At 41.8% G+C, this 15,608-nt stretch overlaps 1 protein-coding gene across 8 annotated transcripts in view; it reads left to right on the top strand.

The window, feature by feature from the left end:
• Positions 1–15,608, top strand: part of PLAGL1 (PLAG1 like zinc finger 1) — a 61,518-nt gene that overhangs the window by 2,930 nt on the left and 42,980 nt on the right. Inside the window, exon 2 of one of the 8 annotated variants that reach the window (XM_072856011.1) lies at positions 11,099–11,226. The exons of the other annotated variants lie outside the window; for them this stretch is intronic. The gene's annotated coding sequence lies outside the window, so the exon portion shown is untranslated. The remainder of the gene's footprint in view (positions 1–11,098; positions 11,227–15,608) is intronic. 8 annotated transcript variants of the gene reach the window in all.

Here is a 15,608-nt window from a genome sequence, read left to right as displayed (position 1 = left end):
TTTCTTCTTTCCCTGCCTGCCCTTCTTCCAGGACTCGGTGGAAAGGAAACAGCATAAGATAATTCCCCCCTGACTGTTGAGACACATTTACTCTACAGTGCGTTGCAGGGGCTGGGACCTGAGCTGCTTTCCCTTTCCCTCAAACTCCTAACTTCTTGGCTGATGATTAAAAACCAAAAACATCAACCACCAGCCTGCCCATAAGTGAATACACACACTGTACTTAAGATAGTCTGTGCTGGTGTTTGATATGTTTCATGTGTTTGATATAAGTTTTCATGTGTTTGAGCACTCAACGTTACACGTAACTTTACCAACCTAAATAGTCCTCTTCAGTAAGAGCAATCTGGCTCACAAGATGTTTGCAGAACTAGAGCACATTTAAAGTACACATTGCCAGCTAGTTCCCTACTGGCTCTACTGAGTTTTTATTTTAAGATGTTCCTGCTTTCAAAGATAAGCATGAAACAAATGAGACCGCTCCAAACACCAAGGGAACAGCAGTCACACACTTCTACTTAAGCACATGCCACTGTACAACTGGCCACATCATTTAATTGTCACTAAACTCAGAAGAAACTGTTTGTTCTTTTCTTGGGTGTGTGGAAAGAAGTAGGAAATCTCTTTAAATGATGCCAAGGATACTGCTATTTTATGATAACTAGCAGGAAATAACAAGAGTTAGGACAGAAAGAAGGTCAGTCTACTTGAATTCTGTATGGGAAAATCTTGGAAGTTGATCATAAAATTTAATTCCACACATATCCCAAAGATAATCAACTAAATATTTTGCTTCTAGCTTTGCTTTTTTGCTGACTTACCTCTTTCTTCCATGCATTGTTCTGAATATGGGCTATTTGGAATTTGCTGTGAAAGAGCATTTCAGGTTCCAGATTCTCCAACGTGACGATCTAGAAGCGACAGTTCTTTGCAGTGATCTTTATCCGTATGCTTCTCGCGTTTCCTCTTTTTTCTTGCTTTTTCTGCCTGTACTGGTTGATCTTCTGTAAAATGGCGTGAGTTGCAGTGCTAAATCAGGATCAAGGATGACTTCGTAAACTAATTCTGTCTTGGAGGACAGAGTAGATCTGCTTTTATCTTTCTCCTTCCTGCACCTAGAGCACTATTTTAGGAGCAGCTGTTTCACAAACAACTTGAGATAGCGAAATTTAAGCTTTCCAGATAGCACTAACTACTCATAATTCCAAGCTGGAATGATGATACAATAGAGATTGTATCATAAGGCATTGATTTATAGTTCTAATGAGTTGGAGAGATAACTTGATCACACTGATTACCTCCCAGTGTTTCCTCCCATTCAGCTTCCATGATTTTTCAAAGGACATCCCTGAACACACTGGCACTGTGTATTCCCTTGCTTAAACCCCTGAAAAACTGCAGTGGGAATAAAATGCAGAAAAGCGTGCATTTCTAGTGCTTGTGGTGAGTTGTAAAAGGGTTTAAAGTAAGATCAAGCACACTGGGTTGGTAAATCAACATCCTTGTTTGTTGTCATTTTTTCCTCTGGAGAGCCTCAGGTTTCACGTATAGAAAGATTTGGCTCTTTGAGTTGGTAATAAATCCTTGAAGACATTAGACAAATATAAATGAAAACTCTAGATCTTGTCTGTATCAGTGAACAGCCTGAAAAAGTAGCTGTGCAGAAGAACTGTGTACATTTCATCTTGTTATTCCTAACTTAGGTGCTGCTATTGGAGTATAAAAGAAGATGTAGGGAGTATCTCAGGAATATCACAGTGGTCTGCTGTGAGTGGCACCTAGTCCTGACTGTCCAGCGATTAAGTGCTGGGGAGGAAGACCTCCCAGCTCTGTCTGACCCACAGGGGTCAGAGTAAGTGCTGACATTCATCCCAGCCCAACTGCTGGGAGAAAGTCCTCTGTGTAATGTGGGTGGATTCCCTGTCCCAATTGTTTTCTCCCGTCTCCTCCTGCCCTGCTCTGAGGGAGGTGGGAATGGTTCTGTCCTAGGAGGGTGCTTCTTCATTGCCTATTTTATGTGTATCTTGGGGAGGAGCAAGGGAGTTGTCTCTTTTGTGTGTGGAGATACAACAGGAGAGCAGTCATATCCTGGATGTCTAGAGCGATAGTATTCTTTTTTCCTTACGTGGGGCAGTGGTCTCCTGACAGGGAAACTCGTGCTCATGGTTAAGGTAGTTCAGCTGCTGGCTGCCCAGACCTGCATGTTGCACATAGAGCTGTTTCAGTGCTAAATGTCAACTCTGTGTGCTGAGAGGTGTTGCAGATGACCTGCACGACCCAGACACGCTGCGTGGGATGGCTCACCACGTTCGTTGTGCAGATGGCACCATGCTTTGTCTTCATAGTGACGCTAACCATGTTGGGGAAAGTTGTGTGCTGCCAGTTTGGGAGCACTAGTCACTCCAGAATGGCAAGATTCATCCACAGAGTAGTAATTTTGCTGCATTCATCCTGTTGGGAGGCAATGTCCCCCTGTCAACCTTCTGATGCCATTGCCTCTCAAATGATCGTCTGAGGAACTGTTGCAAGAAATGTGTTTGCAGCAAATGCAGAATAGCAGCTGGTAGACTGCATAGTCTGCTGCCACCAGTGTGGTCAACTGTGTGCGTTGGGCATGCAAGTCACGGGCATGGTGTAGGTAGGCTAAAGAGTCCTGTTGTGTAGACACACAGAGAGTGCAGAGATAGCCACTGTGCCCCTGTGCAGTCCATCTGATACCTAGAGCAGACAAAGACAGGGCACAGTATTTGCTCCAAATCTTGTACCATGGCACAAGTAACAAAATCAGCATAGATGTGCTTTGCTTTTCTTCAGAGCATGTAATAGAATTACACTTAGGAAAATACTAGAGTAGCAGTATCTAACCTGTGCTAGCATATAATAGCAAGCAAATGTAGTACAGTGAGCAATGTTATACTTTGCTCCTCCAGTTGGACTCTTGTTTCCAGGTTCCTCTTGCTGTAAATGGTGTTGAGGGACTCTTAAGGATAAGCAAGGATATCTTCTACAAGAGTGTCACATACAGAGAGAACTGAAACACCAAAAGTCCCACGTGCTTTTTTGGCCATAAACTGTCACTGCAATTTTGTTGGTTTACTTCAGCTAGAATGTTATTTCCATCACCACAGCTGTATAACATGATCAACAGCATTGCTTTGTCCTGTCCTACAGAAATAAGTAACATTAGAATGAGTTTTTTAATATGAGTTTTTTAAAGATTACAATTAGAAGTGCTGCAAGGCTGAGCAATAAACAAGTGATTTATAAAGCATTAAAATTCCGTTTTGCTAGTGCCTTGACAGATTGATGCCCAAAGAAGACACCAAGTATCTAATTATATTGTCCTGCAATAATAAACAGTGGAAGGACCAGTGAAGCAGATGTTAAGGACGTAGCTAAGCTAGTTCAAAGTTTATTTTGTCCCCAGAGAGGTGGATGTTCCTTCTTTGTCAGGTGGAATTATCCCCAGAGTCATCACCACAGATGCGGTGTGCAGAGAACCAAGGGGAGTATGAAAGGAAGGGAAGCAGCGATGTTGAACAAAGATCTAGAAAGAGGCGGTAAGCAAAAGGCAAAGGAAAGATAATGAAATACCGGAAAGTATTAGCTAAAGGAAAGAAGTTACTAAAAACATAACTGAAGTTGGATTGAAGAAACAAAAGAGCAACTCTTAGATGGAAGAACAGTGCAAAGAACCCAGAGATTTGTTTTGTCAACATAAGAAGTTCTATTTTAATTCAATTTTCATTTAGTCTTAGCAACCAGCTCCACTTTCTGTGCGGAGTGGCAACTTTGTAATGTTCTAGAAAACAAAAAGACTCTGCATACGTGGTCCAGGATGCTTTCTGGCTTCTGATTTTTTCTTTTATCTTGGTGGGAGTCGTGGCTTACCTGCATCAAGTAAGTAAAAGGCATTAAACCCTTTTTAAGCGATTAAGACAAACTAAGAAGTAGTAATGTAACTCTTCTGCTTCAATTGCAATTAGATATCTCAGCAATCCCCCATATTAATTAAACAAGTGACTTAATACCTCTCACAGTGAAACAGCAGCAGGTGATTTGCCTGCTGAAATCAGGTGATTTACCTGTTGAAACACTGCCTTTTTGTATTCTCAGGGCTCATCCAAGAAAAGACTGGGGCTGCTGGCCAGAATAAATCCAAATGCTCTAGGATAAAACCACTCCTCCCTCTTTTGGTGGAAGAGAAATTTGAAAAGTAGCACATGAGGTATCTCGAGTGGATGCATCATTTGCTGCTTGTAAACCTGGCAGCCAAATAGCCCTTCCTCATTCCAATGGTGCCAAGCACTGGAAAGAGATCGCTCAGGGGTTGGTCCTCAGTGGTAGGTGCTAATGAAAGTAAGAAAAATCATGTCAGGTGAGGATTTCCACAGTTGGGGGGGGAGGCTGTTATATCCCAAATGAAGGAGGATGAAACCAACAATTTCAGTGAAATATAACATGGTCTGTAGCACTGATTAATCGCAAAACCAGTGAAGCTGATACATTTCTGCAAAGTGTTTTGGTTTCAGTTAACTCAGCGTATTCAGACAAAAATAAGTTTTACTGGAAATATTTTGACTTGTTCATGACTCACTTGTTTTTACAAACCTAACACTCCTTTCCCCACAAAGCAAGTAAATAAGCAGGCAAAGCAAGCACACATTTACCATAAAATCTGTGATCTTGAAATTCTGTAGTTCTGAAAAGTATTCTCTGCTTTCCCTTCTGTAGAACCCATTGCGGGGGGGGGGGTGTTTGTGAAAAGTTTCTTACTGCTGTGGTGACACTCACAATATCCTGGTTTGGAAATCTGTTGCTTTGGATTTTTACTTTTGCTTAGAACAAAAGATTGCAGAGGCATTTTGGGTCTCTTGGAGGGTGCAGGTGGATTCTAATGATATTCTTATCACTGGTCATGCCTGGCAAGGCTTCTGGACCTTATTACTTCTCGCGTAACAGCTGCCAATGACAAGAATAATTTTAACGCTTGGAAATCATCTTTACTTGACCTGTGCACATTTACATGCTGTTCTTCTCTCTAAAATATTCTTAGTGTGAGTGATAGATGGAATCATCTCCCTTTCTAATGCATGAATTTGCTATACAGATTTTTCACTGAGTCTGCTAAGGTATGTGGAGGTTTTTGGTTAATAAAAATGTATCCTAGTTTTCAAGCATTTATTGAATAAAATGAAGAGAGACTGCCCTGACCAAAACAGAGAGATTGACAAGGAAGAAAACAAAACAAAGATAAATGGGAGAGTAAATTGGTTTTCCCTCTTTATCTTATTCTAAAAGAAAAGAGAAGACTAAGTGATTTTTTTTCTGTAAGTTGTTCTTACAGTATCAGTGATTTGTCAACGTTGAAGCCTGACTCTCAGAACACTTTAGTCTTTTGCAGGCCTCAGCACCCATACAGGCAAATATTTACAAACCTCTGGACCCCTAGCAAAGATGAAATACTGAGTTACAGAGTGTATAAGAGGATGGTAGAGGTCATCAAAGTGACTCGGTTGAGAAGGGGTTGTAAGTCTCAGTCTTTTTAAAAAAAAATGTCAGATTTTTGCTAAGTTTTTCATACCACTTTTATCAGCATTATAAATATCAACATTTAAAAATAATTTTAAAATAGGACATTACAAAAATGAGTATAGGCTTCTTAAACTAGTGGAAAATAGAGTATAAAAATAAAGTTATTTTAAATATTTTGTACCCAAATCAGTAAAATGGTTCAGAAAATAGTTGAAGACAATGTAGAATGAGTGTCTTTTTCAATCTGTAAAAAATATTAGCAGGATATATTACTTTAACTTTTTTTTTCTTGTCAAATTCACTCATTTTTTAGACTATATCATCAATCTCTGAATTGTCTTTGTGGTCAGTGATTTGCGCTGATTACTTGATTAATCATCTAATTTAGAAAAACCCATGGGCAGGTTATAATTTTAAAAATTAAATTCCGACCTGATAGCAAAAGTTGTCACGCATCTACTTAGGTGCTAGCATTGCTATCATACTTCTAATAATATATTTGGGTCCCAGAATCTTAAATTGCATTAAACTGTAATTTTAGTTTCATTTATTTTGACAAGAATGTTCTTCAAAAGTTGAGTCGATGGAGTTTACAGGACAACTTAAAACAGCATCTTTGTGGAAAGTGTGACCTGTATCTTCAGTTTGTCCCAGCAGAGCACTGACTCTTGAATTGTACTGACTCTCCCAATGCGAATCTGGTTAGCAAGTCATCAGTGACCATTTATTAGAAATGTGGGGTTTTTATTAACATTGTAGTAGATGTTGGAGACTAGAATGTCGTGGTGCAACAAGTAAAATACACTTCAGTGGCTTATTGACTGAAACCATCTAAGTATTGGATAGCGGACACTTTTAGATAACCCTAAGTTCTTCCACTTGCAGACCTCACATCCCACATGAACATCTGACAGAATATCTTCATGTAGGTTTTATAAATTGCTAAAATGACCTTCAGGTAACTTGGGGTGCAAATGTCAAACATCCGAGTCATTAGGGGTTATTTTTCATTAACTCACTGAACCATACTGAATGGATGTTTCAGATGTCAAAGTTGGAGTTGAAGAGGTCATGCAACTGCGTGAAGAAATAAGGACAAATGACCTCTTAGTGAACTTCTAATGAAAGGTTAGAGATCACAGGATTTTTTTCTACATTACTGTAACAAGCTTTTCTATGTCAGGATAACTTTTAAATGAAGAAATAGTGTTCTTCGCCTCTGTTGCTAGAGCCCTTGGAGAAGTTAAACAGATTCCAAGACTGTCTCTGAAAAAATGGCATACAGACAAGTAACTGTAATAAAAATGCCAAACTGCTGAAATACCTGATGTATTTTATATCTGCCTGCACTTTGCATTCATTAATCCATGGTGCACCAAATTTCAAGTTCCTAATTTAGTACTGATACGGGTGTGAATGGTCACTTATTTTTAAGTGGGTTTTTTTACTCTGTGGAGGTAGTGGCTCAACTCTTCCTCTGCCGGTCTCTACAGGGCTCTTCAGCATTGGCCTTGTTATTCTGGTTTCGTAATTCCTTTCACATTCTCCTACACTGAAAAAAGAAGCTTGTGTAGACAAGAGCCAGTCTCCTTTAATTTATTCAAGTTTCAGTTTTGCTGGAGAAAAGGGTAGAACTACATTAGTGTGCGGGATGAAATTTTAGACAAGCACGAACACTGTGCATGTAATGCCACATTTTTTGGCTTCTTGTTTGAGTAATGTGCAAGAAGTGGCACAGGATCCCAAGAAGGTTTGTATACTATACAATTACCAAGAAGGCTTCCAGTCCAGACCTCGGAAAGGCAGGAGTCTAATTATCACTCTGTGTTACAAGCTGTCAGTATGGGAGAACAAGAGGTTCAACTGATCTTTCACAGTGGGGAGCAACTTTTTCTCTCTCCTTTATCTGAGAAACAGGTTACTGTGCTGAATATGAATGGTGATTCATTGTGTTGAATCTGCATCTATATCTATATTTATTCAACAGTAACCTGTGAGCCACAATTTGCAGATTTTTTGAATCATCGTATGGCTTCATAATCAAAGGAAAAATTAAGGAAACAGCTAAGTAATATTTGGGAACGTGTGTAGCTTTCATTAATCGAGCATATATGCATTATTTGGAGGATTTGGATATTTTGGAGTTGTGCACCTTAGGCATTCACTACTATGAAAATAATAACCCCTAAAACTAACATACCCTTTAAGAAAAGGCAATAAGAAATCACTCCTCACGTTACAGTTTAATTCCAGCAGAATTAGTCCCTGATGATTTAATGTGATGGCTCTGTTTTAGTTAATTAGCTTTAATAATTGCCCCTTGCATCTGTACCTTGTGAAGTGGTAGGTTGCATTTTTCATGCAGTATCCCACTCCAGCCAGTCCATGTCTGCGAACGGGAGTGAAAGGACGTGGGTGGTTTTGCTGCCAAGTTTGCTGTTGGCAAATCCAGCTGCTGTTGGCAGAAAATCTGAGTGTGCAGGTTGCAGCAAAGAAATTGAGGGATGTGACAGGCAGCTGTTATCTGGTACAAGGCTTGTGGCATTTAAACAAATCAGCTACTGTTGTCTCTCTAGCTTGAGTATTAAGTTCGTAGTGAAAACTCTTTGCTTATGCTTTAGGTTGAGTTTTGAGGATGTATTAGTGTTATCATTGCTTCCTTCAGATGGCTCAAGCAGTTCTCTAAGTCTGAGGCCTTTAGGAGGAGATAGAAGAAAGGAAACATTTGTAGTAGCCAAGATGCTGTTAACAAACAGTGGGCATATTATGGAAGAGCATTAGTTATGCTTTGATACTTAATTTATGTATAGAGACATCCAGCTTTTATGAAGCAGCTAAAGAGACAAAGCTGCTAAACCTGTTGAAATCACCATTAAGATCAGCTGTTGCATCTAGAATACCTGTAAAAATACCAATATTCTCGACCTGAAATTCTTTTTCAGGTGAAACTTCCTTAGTTTTACTAGTTTCTGAATGAAATGGCCATTTCACAGCGTTGAAATTTAAAGCTGCTAAAGAGTGAGAGCAAGACTCTGAAAGTGAAATTTGACCAAATAATTTGAATGTTAATATTTACACAATATAGCAGCAACATTACACACTGCATTACATTATTGTAATAGCGCTGTAGGATGCGTCTGGATGATGCTGTAAGTATGTGTGAAGTTTGTGAGCATCTGAGGCTGAGAGGTTTTAGATTACTATAATCTAAGCAAGATGTGTGAGGCAAGGTGTTGGCTTCCAGATGACAAATCTGTTTTTATGATTTCCTGAAATTTACTGACGTTGCTGAAGTACTGGCTAAACGCGTATCCCCCCCTCTGGTCACAGGAGCGGCTGTTGCACCGTGCGGGAACTCGTCAGTCCCTCTGTCTCTCCACTGTGGGTTTCGCTCACCGCGTTTGGAAAGCTGGTGGCTGCTAATGAGTTTTGTTTGTAGTGAGCTTATGAAAGGAGAGAGTGTTAAAGCCAAAGTTTTCGTAAAACCTTTTTTGAAGCCGCGGGAGACTTGTTGACTCTTGCGGTAGGCTGCCTCAGGAGGATGCAGGGAAGGGGAAGGAAATCTCCCTGCCACCAGCCTGTCCAGCGGAGAGAAGCGGCAGTGCCCTTTCTGAAATGAGTGTTGAGATGCAGGCCTGAACTGATGAAAGGAGTTTAGCAAAGGTATTGAGGGAGAACAGGAAAAAGTGTTTTTTCACGTGACCTCATACAAGTGGGTTCCGTGTTTGTTTTGTGCCGGTTCAGTCCTGAGTTTCAGCGAGTAGACCAGAGTCCTCTCCACAGGCTCATTGAAATGGAAATGGTTTTGCTGTGGAATGCAAATTATTTTAGGAATGTTCCTGGGTCTGGAGGCTTTTTAAAACTCACACTTTTAAGATTTTTTTTTTTTAAGCTTATTTTAACCAATTCTCATAAGAAAACAAGGATCCAGAAAGATGATTGGTGCCTTGACCCTGACCCAGCAAAATATGAAGTGGAGGTTTGTCTTCACATGTACAAATAGCTCTCTGCAAGTCAGTGGTGGAAAAACGTGGGAAATGCAGAAATGCTTTGCTGGATTGCAATCAAAATGCTGAGTGCTTTGCAAAGCCAAACAACAAGAGCAGCCCTCAGTAAGGCAGGCTGGCATGAGATGCCATTTGGTATCATTCCCTAGGGATTTGTCTCCCTTTTGTTACTATCGCTTTTTAGAAATACTATTTAATAGTATTTCTTCTGTTATCAGGGCACTGGAGATGGGCAAAGACTTGATGCATTGTCTGCCGTAGGTCTTTTGCTGACCAAAATAAACCAACATCAAGTGATACAAGGCTAGGAAAATTATGATGAGAGACAGTGCCATATTTCAGAACAGGAAAAACTTGCTTAGAAACAAGGAGTGGGATTTGTTGGTCTTTGTGTTTCTGGTATCGGGACACAGAATATAAAATGGACTTACTTTCAGTGAAATTTATTTTTTTGCTTTAAACTGAAAATAGACTTGGATAGATTCGGTGCATGTGTGGACCATATTTGATGATGCTACATTCTAACCAGGTTAGAATATTGATCGGTTGGTGCAGGGAATGGAAAGGCAGGACTTTTTTATGTATCCAAATGTAACACTCAATATAGCTTTGGCAAAATAATAGTCAACTGATCAAAAAATTATCAAAGTCAATAGGATGTCTTATTGCCTGACCTCTTGAAGTCACTGGAAACTGACAGTGCTCTTGATTGCTTGCTTATCAAGGCATTTAATCTGTAGAGATGTGTATATAGTTACAAAGTTTCCTTCAGCAGCAAGACTAGTTTATATATTTGTATAGTATTTGTGTGTGTGTGTATACTCACTTTAAAACAATTATTGTGAAGATATGCAAAATATTCTTAGTAAACACTTTAGAGAAAACATATCCTTGAGTGCATGACTTGTATCTGCCCACAGTATGCCTTATGATTTTGTGCACCGTTCTTTTACATCTGCATAGTCCTTTGTAGGAGAGAGATATGTTCCATGTATAACTTTGGGTTTTCATTATTTATTACATTCACAAATAAGACTTACATTTGAAGAACTTCTGCCAGATTTCTGGATCAGGGACACAAGTGTTTGTATGTTGTACTGCTCAAGTTCTTTGCTTAATCAAGGGAAAGATGCGGAATCCTGTACATAAAGAAAAACATTATGATGGCAAAAGAGTTATTCTGTTTTATAATTATAAAATAATTCAATAATTTGAAAAAAAATTATGTAATTTTGTAAAAGTACAAGTACATGCTATTTTATATGATAAATTATAAAGTGATTTATAATTTCATGTTTTCTCCAGTGAGGAACTCTACATGTGGTAGATACAAAATGCATGGAATTTCACTGTTGGACATGTTTGAGTTGTACTTAGCATGTACCAAATCCTGATTGTGGATACACATGTGGGACTAACACAAACTTCAGAAAATCTACGTAGTTTTCTCTGGATGGAGATTTTGGCCCTGCATATTCATTTTTCCCTGTTAGTACTCTGTTAATACTTAAATCATTTCTATATCATTATGATTTTCCCTCCTGTTCATGAATTAGGGAGAAGAGAAACTATGTCAGCAGAAATGCAGTTAGCCCAGCATGAGCACGAGCAGTAGCCAAAAGAGAACAAGCAGGGACACCAGTGGAATGCTAATGCTGTGTAATAGATGTGTTGTCTCCTGAAGGTATGTTTTCTTCTGATGGATGCAACCTGGGGCATAAGGTATGCTGAAAGTTAAACCCCGGTCACGGATTTCTGTAATGGGGGAAGAGAGTCCTTCCTGATTTAATCTCAGTATAAGTAGGTTAAGTGTGGTTTTCCTGTCACATCTGTTTGCTTGTGTATTTTAAAGACATCTGCTACCGTATTACTTACCATAGATGTCTTGAAAAAATGCTTTACTTACAGTTAAGATGTGATAAAAGGTACTTAGATAACAATGTCATCTACATGGGGCTGTTGTGAATATATAAACGGTTTGTCCTGGACGTTCTTTGGAGTATCTGAAGTATAGCAGCTTCCCCTTTTCAGCTGCACGAGTGAGGTGGAGAGATGACTTCACAGCATCAGGAGAAGAGTCTTCCGGGGACTGGTTAACTAATGCATCTCTTGTGGCATGCAGCATGAAACTGAGGTGCATTTTTGAGCTGTATAATGTCAGATCATTAGAAAGAGTATGCCTGTGCTGACAATTGTCATTGGTTGTTGACATTGGTTTTGTGCGGAAGGCAATGTAAGGGATTCTGTAATAACCTCTGAGGGCTTGTGAGGGGGCAGATGCTAACTGGTTGAGTACAGCCGTGTTTCCGCTCACAGTGAATTCATAATTCAAAAGCTATAATCCAGGTCTTTGTCTCTGCATGGCCTAGGTCTCTTTTGCAGACAGCATGTTCTCTTGTCATCTACGGATGGCATCATGATGCAACCATAAGTGTATCACCCACAGTGTCAGTATGGCAGTATGAAAGCTTTTCCTGTTGCTGCCACTTACATCTCTTCCCACATCAGTGCCTGCTTTTCCTCTGGCTTTCTGGGGCATGATGCCAGGGAAGGTAGATGTACCTCTTCTGGAAGAGAGTCAGGTCAGCGGAAGAGCTCTGTCACATGAACCCATGTGAGAATGCTGTGGCATTACATGCAGGACAGCTATCTTGAACAGCTAGTTGTAGTCTTACATTGCAGACATTGCAAAGGTCCCTCACAGAGCAGTTTCTTGGCCTCCCTTGCCATGGAGTTTGTTGTCTCTGGTGAAGATGAGCTTCAGCGCCAGTGAAGCAAGCACTGGTTGGTAAAGCTGTCATCCTCGTAGAAATCTGCAGTGACCTGCAGTGGATACAGGACTTTGGGTGAGAACTGCATTCAGAAACTTTAGCCAGGTGTCATCATAGTATTTTCCAGGCACAGGAGGAGTAGAAAGTGGAGCCTTTGCTGCCCCTCTTGCTGCCTCTCAGTGTGAACCACTGGTAAGCAAGGTAGTTATCAAGGCCATTGTTGGCAGCCTTTATGGATGTCTCGTGCATCATGAACAGCCCCAGAGGTCTTGTGTGGGCTGGTTTCCTTTGCTGTGCATTTCCTTGTGGGAGTCACCTTCCTTGTGGGAGTCACGGTGCAGCAGCGACCGTGGTCCTCATGTAGGTCCTCCTCATGGACCGTACCTGGAAACTGGTTGTCTGATTTCATTACTCCCGCATCCTCTGCATCAGAACAGAAGGGGTAACAGGCATTGCCTTTCCTACTGTGGACCCTGGACGTCCCAGGGCAATCCCACCACCATAATGCATACCCATCCCAAGTCACATATGCCCACACTGTGCCCACTACAGTCACTTCTGAAACACAAAATGCATAGTCTTTAAATTTGTGGCAATGGTGGAACAAATAAAAAAACCCCAGAACCTAAAATCCTAGCTCCTACATAAATGTACTCTGCAACATATCCTTCTCCTCAATAGGCAGTGCAGAACCCATCCTCACTTCCTCTAACCAGCGCATAACCACTTTTCACCACCACAAAGCATTGAACTTTTCATCATCCAGTGTGCCTGTAATCACTGTTTTGCTATCTGTAGACTGTTAACCATCTATTATACTTAACCCATCACGTCCCATTCAACCTAAATGCATAAGCTAATTTCTTGATACCTGAAAGCCTGTGAGAACCTCATAAGGCATTGCCTCAAATTTTCAGGGCTGCAGTTTTCATGTATGGGCAACATCCCCCACTCTGCTCCTCCTCCTCTTCTGCCCATTCATTGATGAGAAAGGACAGTATTGAAGAGCAACCACAAACAACTTCTTTTGGCTGTGTGGGCAGCACAGCAAATTTGGCCAATATATTTGCAACACTTCATATAAAGGTCAATGTCAATGTGGTTTACAGGGAGTAAAACCACAGAAGATTGGCCAATGGGACTGTTAAACTGAGGCCAGCATGGCCACTGGCCAACCACCTGAGTTTAGGTTGACAAATGACTGATGTGGCCAGAAACCACCAGGTACTGTGCCTGGTTGGCACAGCATAAGTAGCTGCCATGACTCTGCATGTGTCGGAGCCCCCTTGGCTGAGGGGCAATACACTGCACAAGAGGTGCCCTCGTGCACCAGAGGGCTGACGCTGAAGCAGGAGAGGGAATTATGGTGGTGGTTTTCTGCAGTTAGGAGGACAGGCAGTTCTTGGTCCATGTTGAGGGTAACTGGGGAAGAGCTGGCATAGCTTATAAAGGAACTTGTAGTTCTGCTTACACTCCCTTGCCTCTGCAAATACACCTTGCTGTACTTATCCTCACCCTGTCATTGATAATGTCCTGACTGACTGCTAGAAGAGGAGCAGTTCCTTGTGTTGGTGCAGCTGTTGCTCTGTTGTTCTGCAAGTGGCTTGTGTTGCAGTGACTGGGATGCCCTCACGGAGGTGTTCCCTCTTCGTCTGTAGTCCCTGTGTCCTCCCCAAGGGCTGGACTTGGGCACTATGGGGTTGCTGCTGCTCATGCTGCTTCATCAGAGGACTGTACGGGGGAAAAAAAGAGAAGGTTTCCCAGGATTTGATGGCCTGTGGAGAAAAACGCTTTGGTGATTTTTGGTTATCCTCTTCCTACTGCCCTCATTCTCTGGGGCGAATCTTTTGCATCAGGGTCTTGTACCTTTGACCACGTCCTAGGAGGACTGTTAGGGGTAGAGCTCTGTACAAGGTGACCTGCCTGTACTGGTAAGCACCTTTAATACCATGAGGGGCAGCAGGTAGATGGCAGTGTCATGGACCGATTCCTTCCTGGCTCCAGACAGCAGGAGAAGCCCTGTCAGCATGGGCAAAAGGGATGGGAGGGAAGAGCCAACCTGTGCAATAGCACTTTCCTGCTGTGGTTTTTGTAGCTGCTTCTGAGTAATGAGTGAATGGAGAACCTCTTTGTGCTTCCGATAGCTGCCCCCACCCCAGCAGCAGGTTAGCCTTTTGATTGCAGCGGAGGTGTCTTATAGGTGTTTGTGTTGCTCTGGACCGTGTTACTCTTCATCTGAGTCCCTCCGATGTCATTCTGACCTGTCACAGTCTCTGTGTCGAGGTACGGTCTTCTGTCCCGGCTAGTGTATGTGCTCCATCTTCTCCATGCCCCCTCCTCTACCACCGAAGTGACACCACAGAACAATTCAACCAAACCTTAATTGGGGTGTTCATGGACCACAGTGTCACTGGAACATGGTGGATGGCAGATGTGTGGGGGACGGGGAGAGGATGGACTGAGGCTGGCCTTTCTCATGACAGGAGACTGCTGTGGACCAGATGTGGGAGGATGAAGGTATACTACTGACTCAAACCATACGGAAGGGGAGAGCTTGTTGTGTTGTGGTGGTTTACCAGGTAATTGCCCTGCAGATTGAATGCCAGCAAAATTAAATCATTTTGCCTAGTAATTCAGTGGGGGGATGAAATCTTTATTAGTTGATGGCACTGCTCTGACAGTGACAACATGTAGCCTGCTGTTTCTGGGGATGACAAAGGTTGGCGTGTGTACAGTCACATATGGATGCCATTAAAGTTCACTGTTCCCTCTGCAAGGCCTACATTCTTAGAAATTAACACCATAGACAAGTGCCTCACTCTCAGCCAGAATGGGGTCAAACTGCAGAGTAGTTTTTTTGCAGAAAGTGTTTTCTGGCTGATGGAAATCAGGCCAGGACACTTGCTGCTTAGGAAGCCTGCTCTCAGCATGGCTGTTTTCACCTGGAAAGAGGACTTGCTGATGTCCTTTTAGCGTGCAGGCCCCTTTACTGCTTCTCTCTCACATCTACACACAGTCCCAGTCAGAGACAAAAGCCAGTTTATAAGCTGCATGTTCACTGGAGGCAGCTGTTTTGGCAGAGGACAGAGGTTACAGAAGAGAAGTTGATGTGCTGGCACTTGTGTTTCGTGCCTCATCTGCAGTCCCCTTGATCTCAGACAGAAGTGATGGACCAGCAGCCTGCCTGTTCTCTGCCTGGCTTCTTGTAAAAACAGACAAACTGCAATACTGTAGGACTTGATTAATTTGCTGAAACATAAGCGTCTAGTGCTGCCTGAGATACCCTGGGTAGCCC

Source organism: Ciconia boyciana, chromosome 3, assembly GCF_034638445.1.
Source record: "Ciconia boyciana chromosome 3, ASM3463844v1, whole genome shotgun sequence".
NCBI lineage: Eukaryota > Metazoa > Chordata > Aves > Ciconiiformes > Ciconiidae > Ciconia > Ciconia boyciana.
The sequence above is the reverse complement of the archived record's forward strand: the minus strand, read 5'-3'. Positions and strand labels throughout refer to the sequence as shown.